Here is a 13,089-nt window from a genome sequence, read left to right on the forward strand (position 1 = left end):
TAAATACCATGTTAAAAAGTGACTGTGTTATTTCTACTAAATAATAAGCGGGTTATTGACTCGCCCAAAAGTTATTTGGGCAAGGTCAAGATGCGTTAAAATTTGGGTTATAGTCCAACTCGCTCAACTCTTATCAACTTTAATTAATGTATGTTATTTTCTTATGAATTGTTTAGTTGCCAAATAAGATTTTTCCTTAAACTTGTACCACGTAATATGCACATATGCAAAGCAACAGATAGCTTCTGCCAATGATTAATTTTGTCATTAACACATTATACAAGAGGTAACGTGGTTATTTCATTTTTTTTTAAAAGCTGTTGTTTTCACTTCTCTTTTTCTCATATCGAAGACCTTTTGTAACATAAAGGAGAAACCCAGTAGAAGTTGCAATCACCTCAATCAAGAAAATCCCAAAAGATACGCAAGGGAAGAAAATATTGAATTTGTTACGAAACAATAAAAGAAGAAGCGTATTGCGGAGAAAAGTAGGGAGAGAGAATTTTTATTAATTTGGGATCAATTACAATGGAATTGAACTCCTATATTTATAGGAGAAAAGTGACTAAGCCACCAAGTAACAAGCCCTAAAATCTCTCTTAGATATAGACATTCACCTTAAATAGAATTATATTTATAACAGCCCCCCCTTGTGTCACGATCCTAAACCCGAACCCGATCGTGATGGCGCCTCTCGTAAAGACAAGGCCAGCCGACACATTCCCAATTCATTTTTAAGCAGTTAAGATAATGCAAGTAAGTCTTAAACATAATAAATATCCCAAATAAATAAGGTGAAACAGTACAGTTGCGGAAAATAAAACCAACACAGCCCGATATCGGGGTGTCACTAGTCATGAGCATCTACCAATATACTACAAGTCTAAAGCGTCTACAAAGCTATTACAGAATCACTAACAAGAGAAAGGAAATGAGATAAAGGGGGAGAAACACTGGGCTGCAGACGCCGAGCAGCTACCTCATGAACTCCGAAATCTGCCCGGAGCTCTCAACCTCGCAACCAGGGTCAGCAGTGCCTGAATCTACACACAAGGTGCAGGGAGTAAAGTGAGTACTCCAACTCAGTGAATAATAACCATAAATAAAGGCTGAGAAGTAAGAAATCATGTAAGACACATAACAGGCTATAAGGAAGCAGTAAAAGCCAATAAAAACAGTGAAAGCAATAAAGATGTGTAAAGTCATTTTAGTTTAGTTTAAACTTCATGAAATGCCTTTTTAACAACTAAGCAGGTAAATGGCAGGCAACTAAGAAAGATAAACACAGAAAGGATCGCCCCTCGGGCACAATGTCAACAAATCCGCCCCTCGGGCAATATCTCACATCACAATGGGTACCCGTGCTCACTAGGGGTGTGCAGACTCCTGGAAGGACCCCTTACGGCCCAAGCGCAATATCAAGCCATCTCGTGGCATAATCTCATAGGCTCCCGGCCTTATATCAACAAGCCACCTCGTGGCGTACAAATCTCAAGCCCTCGGCCTCATAATCATAATCAATGTTTCCTTACAACATAATCCCTCGGCCTTACTCAAACAGAATCTCATAAGCCACTCGGGCAACAGTAAAACATGATGCTCAGCCTAGAGTATTATTTAAAATATCACTTAAGTGTTAAAACAGAGTAAACATGGATGAGTTATGAAAAAAATAGAATATAGCATGACTGAGTTCAAGTATAAAGTCAAACAGTGAGGAAATATCAGTAAAAATCCCCTAAGGGTTCAAATGGTTGGCACAAGGCCCAAATATGGCAATTAACCCAAAACATGATGATAACAAATAGTTTTCAGTCAAATCCACGGTAAAATAGTCATTTGGGACGTACTAAATCAAAATCCCCAACAGTGCACGACCCCACGCTCGCTATCTAGCGTGTGCGTCACCTCAATATAGCACAACGATGTGCAATCCGCGGTTTCATACCCTCAAGACAACATTTATAATCATTTCTCACCTCGATCCGGTCCAAACTCTAGCCCGTGATGCCTTTACTCCTCGAATTGGCCTCAACTCGCGTCGAATCTATCCAAATCAGAATCACGACGTCAAAATATTCTAAGGGGACAAAGTCCATGCGAAAATAATCAATTTACAACATCAATCCCGAAATTGCTCAAACCCGGCCCCTGGGCCCACGCCTCGGAACCCGACAAAAATCACATCAATAGGATCCTCATCCTCCCACGAGTCTATACATATCAAGAACATCAAAATCGGACTTAAATGGCCCCTCAAATCCCCACTAAAGGTCTCTTAATCTCAAGCCCTAATTACCCATTTTTGCACTGATTTTTCCCAAAGTTTCACCACTAATTAAGCCTTTAATCACATATAAATGAGTTACGAAGTCAAAAATCTTTCCTCCACGAGATTATCCTTGGGTTTTCTCTTCAATTAGCTCTCCAAAGCCTTCTCCTGAATGAAATATAGTGAAAACCCACTAAAAATCGCGAAGGGAATCTTTTTATACTTTCTGACCCAGACATTTTCGCACATGCGGTCCTTTTGCCGCTTCTGCGCCAAATCCACCAGATCTGCGGTTTTCACTTAATTTCCAATTTTCGCATCTCCGTTTAGAATCTCGCACCTGTGCTACCGCAGGTGCGTCCCTTCCACCGCTTTTGCGGTCCTTGATGATTTTCTCCTTGCCCGCATCTGCGGCTGCCTTCCGCTTCTGCGGGCATTGCACCTGCGGCCTTCCAACCGCAGGTGTGGTTTTGATAGAAACCAAAATGCTTCAGCTGCAAAAACTAAATTCCAATTCTTTCGTCACCCATCCGGAATCACCCCGAGGCCCCCGGGACCTCAACCAAGAGCACAACCACATCATATACCACTACCCAAACTTGTACCAATCTTCGTAACACCCCAAACAATATCGAATCCATCAAATAACATTGAAATCAAGCCTAAGGTTCCAAAATCTTCCGGATTCCTCTTTTGATCAAAAAGCCTACCAAACCACGTCCAAATGACCTGAAAGTTTGTACACATATCCCAAATAACACAACGGACCTACTACAACTCAAGGAATTCCATTCCGACCACTATATCAAAATCTCACATATCAACCGGAAATCGTCAAAATTCCAATTTCGCCAATTCAAGTCTAAACCTTCCACGAACCTCCAAAATACATTCGATCACTCTCCTAAGTCCCAAATCACCTAACGGATCTAACCAAATCATTTTTGATCCGAGATCATATACCAACAAGTCAAAACTTGGTCAAATCTTTCAAATTTTAAACTTAATTGAGGACTGTTCTTTTAATTTCATTCCGATTACCCCGAAAATCAAAACCGACGATTTACATAAGTCAAAATACATCACACGGGGCTAGTCAAGCCCAAGAACTGGCGAGCGAAGTGCAAAGCTCAAAACGACCGGTCGGGTTGTTACATCCTCCCCCACTTAAACATACGTTCGTCCTGGAACGTGCCCATAATTGTTCCAAAAGCCAACAAATCGCTGATTAACCTTACCATGCAGATATCCGGGGTTGATCCTACGTCACCCTACCTCATATCGGTCTGATACCATAATGTAACTAAAATTTCACAATCCAACCTAGCCCATAAACCTTAGAACCACATTTCCACTTCTAAAATCATCCACAAGATCAGAATCTCACATCTATACTCTGAATAAGCCCGAACAAGCGGTAGTAACCCATACATGCAACCTCAGGTGCAATTACATGATATACCACATAATTCAAATAATTGTAGCGATAACTTCTAATCACAGTAGCTGCACACAACAACCGAATACCAATAGAAAACCTCTTATAAACTAAAGTCTCATTCCAACACTTTCATATACTGCCAATGATAAATGAAACACGCAGTAAACCATAACCATTTCTTAGATAAACCATTAATGAAACCACTTCTCCTTTGGCAAAGACCATAGCAAATTTCTGAGCCGAACCTCGATATTATTCTTCCAACATGTTGAAATCGCATTTGTTTGTATTCATGAAACATCCTAACGATCTCATCTAATCCAACACAACTACTCTGGTGACATGACACCTCAATATAGACTAAAGCCACAACTTGCGCAATCTGCACACCAATAAGCATCAATCCGAACATACTGAAATCATGAAAATGACTCAAATGAAAGAGTTGTACCGCAAGCTCACCAGTACCACCACATACAATGCTGAGAACCCGTCCCGCATCATAGAAATAGAACATATGAATCTAACCCGCAGGATCATACCTCCACATAGCTTCGCTCCAATGTGCGACCTCATCCAAACACTGGTCCACATAAAACACCTCAAGTTACCATGCTCAAAATCGACAACAATGCGCAATATGGTGTCTAAAACCAAAGCAATCATCATAACCACCGCGAAGCAATTGACATAATATTACACAAACCAGAAAGGTTATAACCGATACACCATCCACCGAGCAATACCCCGTATTCTTCCTGCTCGACTTCCACTATGAAACCCCCATCGAACCACACCACATGTGCCTATAACCAACAAATCATAACGCCTCACAACATAGAAAAGTAACTAATATATCACCTCAGAACACTAATAGCTCAATAACAACCGAATCAACACATCCCTCGCCAATAGCAACTCGAAGTCAACAAAGTTGTCTCGATGCAAAACTCACATCCATATAGGTCTACCAATGAACCCCTTATCAAGGAGTTCCAAAAGCTGCTCCTTCAACACCTCTAACTCCACCGGTGCCATATGATACGGTGCCTAGCACCAAATCCATACCAAAATCAACAACCCTGTCCGGGGACATGCCCGACAGTAGGAAACACATCCAGAAAAACCCCTTATCACCGAAACTAAATCAACCGTAGGAGCCTCTGCACTGACATCCACCACGAAGGCTAAATAGGAAAGATAACCCTTCCCAGCCATCCGTTGGGTCTTCAAAAATGACACCACCCTACTGGGAACTTAATCCGTCGAACCTCACCACTCAATCCATGGCATTCCCGGCATATCCAACATCGTCGCCTTAGCACAATTGTCTAGAATAACACGACACGAAGACAACTCATCTATACCCAATATTACATCAAAATCTAACATACCAAGCAGCAAAGATCCTCTCGGGTCTCCAAACCCCGATAGTCGCTATACAGTGCCGATACATGCGACCCACAACCACAACATAACTTGCACATGAGAACTCCCAGTCTCAACTCCATATAGCACACGAATCTCTATATCCAATCTAAATTCCACTGTACGAATATACAACACACCTCAAACACCCAATCATTCCACGAGAGGTACTTTTATAATTCTTCTGTGTCACTAGGCAAACTCGAATATCAGTAGTCGATCCAACAAGAGAGTGCCACAATACTAATGAAGTATCATCAACTCAAATACTTGCCCCTTTTTTTTGAAAATGCATACTTTCATCAAGCTATACCAGTTAGTAATATCATTTACCTAATCATCTGAAGATCATTTCTGTAATCATCTAAAGATCATGTTGCCTAAGAATTTATGACCTTCTTTCCAGAACTGAACCATGACCTCACACATGCAAATCTGGATCCTACGCAACATATCGCACATATCATATCATCCTAGGATACACATGAGAACTTCATACCCCTTCCGGGCCACAAGAATCTACGTACTCCACTAGCCAAGAACTTTACATTGACCCCATCTAGAAGAAAATCACCAGACATCCCATGCTACTCATGCCAATAGAAAACATACACCTCCAAATCGTGGCAGAAAGTCATCAAGAACTCTTCGAATTTCATTTGCACAAAACTAAACCGTCAGGACTGAATCCTTTTTAACTCAACCAAGCTACGCAGGCCACTAAAACCCAAGAGTATTGCCACGAAACACCTGTATAAACTCATTACCTCATAAGCATCCAAAGAACTAATCATATCCTTACAATACCGATCTGACCTACTACCAAGCTATCCCATATATCCGAGTTTCCTTCTGATTTACCTTCAACTTAATACTCTGTTTTGCTATAACACCACCATTCCTCAACCCAAACTCACTACACGAGACCCAAGCATAAAACCACACCGACCAAGGCTCATAAAATGCCGAATACTCTCTTAGAAGTCCCAAAAGCATCGCATTTGAAATACTTTACTCTGAAGAGACTTCCTGCGAATCTAAATCCGTTACCTTCACCTTATTGATGCAGATAAATAGAATCCCATAATTTATATTGAAATGCCACAAGCCTTGACACCCTCCAATGCAAACCTCAGTTTTTAGCCAAAATACAAACTTGAAAATCTCCCATTATTACATGTAAAAATCTTGAACACATTAGAACCATTCTCGAGAGTCATTCACTCTGCTCAAACTGCGATTAGCCTGATCAAACGCACCAAACAACCTGTGCCTCATTAGCACATCGACACCGCAGAATGTAACCCCACCTTAATACAACCAAGCAACTTCCTGCCCTATGTACCGAGCATCCTTTACCAATAACCACACAAGACGTTCCGTGATTCTCATACACCTATGAAAGCATAACATAACCTTTGTCAAAATTTTCCTTTACTCGAGCCATCCTTGGTCTCAATTTCCGTAAGACATAACCGAGTTACTCGTATGCCTCAAACTGAAACCAACATAACACATAACTGTGCAATCAACTAATCAATAGCAAACTCCCTCATTTGGCTCAAACCCATAGATTAAATCACACGATAACTCATAATGTGTATACTCTATCATTGCCATAATACCATAGTGAGATTAACTCAATCCTTCATAAGCTCATGAAAAACAGACCATCTGTACTTTAAATCTTCTGCAAATCTTGCATTGACTCTCGTAACAGTTAAACCCACTCTCTTAGGCGACCCAAATTCAAATTGCAACATATATATCCCCTGGTAACAGAGATCTTCCTATAAATGACCTAAAGGATTACGCAAACTTCAGAACAATCCACAGGAGATAACCCACCTGCTTCGCCCCAACTAACATCTCTTTATACCCTTCCACTATCATAGACATTACGCAGTCACCTGATCTTCCTAAGTCTGAACTCATATCACAACATGAAATCCACTTCACTCTCCCCAACTGGAAAACATGAAAAGATTCTTCACACACCTATAACTCGGGGCTATACCTCAATTCAAGATGAAAAATCAAGCACCTAATAGTTCTTCTATCCTCCAGCAGACCCTTCTCGTCGCTTCCAAATCATAAAAACACATCTCGCAGTCATAACATACTCATCACATAGCTACTCGGGCATCACTCCCAGTAATAGGGACACTATCGGACATACAAATCCACAAACACGTGCTCACACAATCAACGCCTCTGTGCTCAAGCTATAGGCAAGACCCCGGCCTCAAGTCCTCCAGACCGGCCCAACATCAATACACAGAGATCACCTATCGCCCCTCGACCAGGGAATCACAAGCCATTGATGCACATCTAATACCAAGCGCTCATGTGCGCATATGAATGCGTGGAGGGAATTCAAAGAGTTACATTTTAAGATGAATCAAGGACGCACGATAAGAATTCTAGAATGTGAATTTTTCCTAAAGGTTCTGCAGCCCCTCGAGGATAAATACAGACGTCTCCGTACCGATCCGCGAGACTCTACTAAACCTGCTCAAGACTCGTGAGACATATGTAACCTAGGCTCTGATACCAACTTGTCATGACCCTAAACCCAAACTCGATCGTGATGACGCCTCTCGTGAAGAAAAGGCCAGCCGACACATTCCCAATGAATTTATAAGCAGTTAAGATAATGCAAGTAATTCTTAAACATAATAAAAATCCCAAATAGATAAGGTGAAACAGTACAGTTGCAGAAAATAAAACCAACACAGCCCGACATCGGGGTGTCACTAGTCATGAGCATCTATCAATATACTACAAGTCTGAAGCATCTACAAAGCTATTACAGAATCACTAACAAGAGAAAGGAAATGAGATAAAGGGAGAGAAGCACAGGGCTGCGGACGTTAAGCAGCTACCTCGTGAACTCCGAAATCTGCCGGGAGCTCTCAACCCTCGCAAGCAGGGTCAGCAGCACCTGAATCTGCATACGGGGTGAAGGGAGTAAAGTGAATACTCCAACTTAGTGAGTAATAATAATAAATAAAGGCTAAGAAGTAAGAAATCATGTAAGACACATAACATGCTATAAGGAAGCAGTAAAAGCCAGTAAAAATAGTGAAAGCAGTAAAGATGTGTAAAGTCATTTTAGTTTAGTTTAAACTTCATGAAATGACTTTTTAACAATTTAGTAGGTAAATGACAGACAACTAGGAAAGACAAACACAGAAAGGATCGCCCCTCGGGCACAATGTCAACAAATCGGCCCCTTGGGAAACATCTCACATCACAATGGGTACCCGCGCTCACTGGGGGTATGCAGACTACTGGAGGGGCCTTTTACGGCCCAAGCGGAATATCAAGCCATCTCGTGGCATAATCACATAGGTTCTCGACCTCATATCAACAAGCCACCTCGTGGCGTACAAATCTCAGGCCCTCGGCCTCATAATCAAAATCAGTGTTTACTCACAACATATGCCATCGGCCTTACTCAGTCATAATCTTACAAGCCACTCGAGCAATAGTAAAACATGATGCTCAACCCAGAATATCATTTAAAATATCACTTAAGTGTTAAAATAGAGTAAACATGGCTGCGTTATGAAATAGTAGAATGTAGCATGACTGAGTTCAAGTATAAAGTCAAACATTAAGGAAATATCATTAAAAAACCCCTAAGGGTTCAAATAGTTGGAACAAGGCCCAAATATGACATTCAGCCCAAAACATGATGATAGCAAATAGTTTTCAGTCAAATACGCGACAAAATAGACATTTGTGACGGACTAAGTCACAATCCCCAACATTGCACGACCCCACGCTTGTCATCTAGCATGTGCATCACCTCAATATAGCACAACGATGTGCAATCCGGGGTTTCATACCGTCAGGACAACATTTACAATCATTACTCACCTCGATTCGATCCAAACTCTAGCCCACGATGCCTTTGCTCCTCAAATCGCCCTCAACTCGCATCGAATCTGTCCAAATTAGAATCACGACATCAAAATATGCTAAGGGAATGAAGCCCATGCAAAAATAATCAATTTAAAACATCAATCCCGAAATTGCTCAACCCCCCCCCCCCCCCCGGACCCACACCTCGGAACCTGACAAAAATCACATCAATAGGATCCTCATCCTCCCACGAGTCTATACATATCAAGAACATCAAAATCGGACCTCAAATGGCCCCTTAAATCCCCACTCAAAGGTCTCTTAATCTCAAGCCTTAGTACCCATTTTTGCACAGAGTTTTCCCAAAGTTTCACTACTAATTAGGCCTTTAATCACATATAAACGAGTTATGAAGTCAAAAATCTTACCTCCATTAGATTATCCTTTGGTTTCCTCTTCAATTAGCTCTCCAAAGCCTTCTCTCGAATGAAATATGGTGAAAACCCACTAAAAATCGCGAAGGGAACCTTTTTATACTTTCTGACCCAGACATTTTCGCACATGTGGTCCTTTTGCCGCTTCTGCGCCAAATCCATCGCATCTGCGGTTTTCACTTATTTGCCAATTTCTGTATATGCGTTTAGAATCTCGCACCTACGCTACCGCAGGTGCATCCCTTCCACTGCTTCTGCAGTCCCTGATGATTTTCTCCTTGCCCACATCTACAGCTGCCTTCCGCTTCTGCGGGCATCGCACCTACGGCCTTCCAACCGCGAGTGCGGTTATGACAGAAACCAAAATGCTTCAGCTACAAAAACTAAATTTCAATTCTTCCGTCACCCATACAGAATCACCTCGAGGCCCCCCGGACCTCAACCAAGAGCACAACCATATCATATACCACTACCCAAACTTGTTCCAATCTTGGAAATAACTCAAACAACATCGAATCCATCAAATCACATCAAAATCAAGCCTAAGGTTCCAAAATCTTCCGGATTCTGCTTTTGATCAAAAAGCCAACCAAACCACGTCCAAATGACCTGAAATTTTGCACACATATCCCAAATGACACAACGTACCTACTGCAACTCGCGAAATTCCATTCTGACCACTATATCAAAATCTCACCTATTAACCGAAAATCGTCAGAATTCCAATTTTGCCAATTCAAGTCTAGACCTTCCACGGACCTCCAAAACACATTCCGATCATGCTCCAATGTCCCAAATCACCTAATGGAGCTAACAAAATCATAAAATTTCTGATCCGAGATCATATACCAACAAGTTAGAACTTGGTCAAATCTTTCAATTTTTAAACTTCAAACTGAGGACTGTTCTTTAAATTTCATTCCGATTACCCTGAAAACAAAAACCGACGATTTATATAAATACATCACACGAGGCTAGTCAAGTCCGAGAACTGGCGAGCGAAGTACAAAAGCTCAAAATAACTGATCGGGTCATTACACCTTGAATGTCTATTCAACAGATAATGTGCCTCGTTAAAACCTTAACTAAAATAAAACCCAACAGAAAAACATTTTAGAAAAGGAAAAAGAGTACACATGTTTAGAAATACACCTTTTGGTTGCCTCATTAAAAACCTTGCAAGGAAAACCCAGTGGGACAAAACCTTGTAAGGAAAAACGAGTACAACATGTATTAACTCCCCCTGATGAGAGCATCAATTCACATCCTTGAGCCTTCGCATTCCAATCTTGTGCACTAGCTTCTTGAAGGTTGATGTCGGCAAAGATTTGATGAATAAAATAGCCATATTAACTCCAATGAATATGTTTCAACTTGAAAATCCTCGCTATCGCATTATTATGCTTATAGTTATAGCAAGATACATATGTACACAAATTGTACTTAAGATGTGGTACTTCAGGACCAAGAATTATATATGCTTTAGACAATTTAAATCCTTCAAGGATTGTCATATAAGTCATACAATAGACTTTAATTAGATGCATATCAAGTTTTAATGTCATGCTAGACAATAAGATATCGAAAACTGATTGCACATACCATTGACTTTATACACTCAAATGTTTGAAGTACATGTCCAAAAATACATGTCTTTTATATGAAACCAATTCTATTTGAATTGTATCTTTTCCATTTGACCAATATTTTGTGTCTATGTTTGACAGACTTGAGGTCCTTATCTATACTTAGCGCTATGATAGATGCCGTCAACGAACAATTTATATCGGTTCCAGCTTTTTTTCATAAAGACATGATATAGAGATCTCTTCATTCATATTTTCAGGTACCTGAATCTCTCTTGAGATTTTATGAAGTGTTATGTCATGTGATCTTCTAGATCACTTGCCTCCTTATTATGATCATTTTGATCATTTGCTCATCTTCTTTATCAAGAACTTTAATTGAAACGGATTTGCCTATACACTTTAAGTGTACCATAGACTTTGTCCTTCTAGGACTTAATATGAGCATTTGCAATGAGAATATAGTTACTTTCTTTGGGTCAGCAAATGCGCCTGGCATGCTTTGTAATATATTGCAAATGAATTATCCTTTTATGAACTTCAAGTTCATATTATTTTATTCGAGGATCTAGATGTACACATGATAATTCATTCCACGTAACTTTTTCTCAATTGTTTATCTTTTCTCCCTCTCATGTTAGAAAAACTAACTTGCTTCCTCAACTTTGAAAACCCACTTGGTATTAATCAAAATATATATTGCACATCAATAATAATAAGATGGAATTATTTAATTCCTGACCCTGAACCACTTTTAAGGAGAAAATGTAATATACTTCGTATATAACGTATATCAAACCGATATAGATAACTTCGTTCTCATAAGAAATAATTTAGCTATTAAGTGGAGGCACTTAATAAATTATTTTGGTAAACCAACTATGATGTAACCAACTTATCAAGATGTATGGTCTTGAATGGAAAATCTGAAAATTATGCTCGAAATTAAATTATTGAGCAGGTAACCTCGCAAATACTAGATTGCGGGTTAATAATAATCGCACGTGTAACCATCTCATAGATGCATCTTATGTGCTATACATGGCAGATGAATGGACCCATATTCACCTTTGATATTTCCAGCATTCATGGGATTCAATCCCAATTTTAGTTGGTCTATTAATTAATGAGAACAAACAATATAAGAGAATTCGTAAAGAACTTTGTAGTTCTTTAATATTTACCCATATGAGTTCTCTATTATTTTTGCACATCATACTTAAATTGATATGGCTAAAACAATTATGCCAACTGAATTAATTATCAATATTGATAAACTTCAGATTTACACCATGACGTGTGCAATTATCAATAAACTCCAAGTTTATTATGATATAGGTTTTTATATCAATAAACTTCTACTTTATTGTGGCATTCTTTTATTTGTGTAGTACAAACTGGAGAATAAAGCAGGTAACTTTTCACATACATATACCCCGCTACAAGTTGTAGTAATAGAAGATATTAAATCTTTCCTTTATTTATAGTCTCAGTATGACCAACCGCTTTCGCGAATACATTAGAAACTAAATAAGTTTCTTTGAGACTTACGACAACATAATGCCTTATTGATAATCAATTTTGTTCCTCAAAAATAGTAATAATTGGCTCTTTCAGAGCTCTCAATTAATTTGATACTACCACATATTCATCAATATCCATATGGTGAATATCTCTTTTAAAGAAAAAATTATACCATTATGGTTATGGTCAAAATTATGTGCAAGATATGTTTCTTGCATTAATAGTATTCTTTAATAATCACATTATCAAAATATTTTGGCGTGCAATAGGTACGTGACCAATGACCATTCATGCCATAATAATGACATTATTTTCTTATATCATCTCAAACCTCCTTCTAGAGGTGAGTGTAGTATATTCACTACCACGAGCACGTTCATATTCTTCCAAGAATGAATATGTATTCATAAATCAGATGTTGTCACATTCACATCATGAATGGACCATAATCATCTATATGTGCTTTATAAGATCTCATGTCAAATTGATGACAAATATTACTTTCACAGAGTGAATGATTATTTTGAGAATCCT

The sequence above is a fragment of the Nicotiana tabacum genome, chromosome 10, assembly GCF_000715075.1.
Source record: "Nicotiana tabacum cultivar K326 chromosome 10, ASM71507v2, whole genome shotgun sequence".
Taxonomy (NCBI): Eukaryota; Viridiplantae; Streptophyta; class Magnoliopsida; order Solanales; family Solanaceae; genus Nicotiana; species Nicotiana tabacum.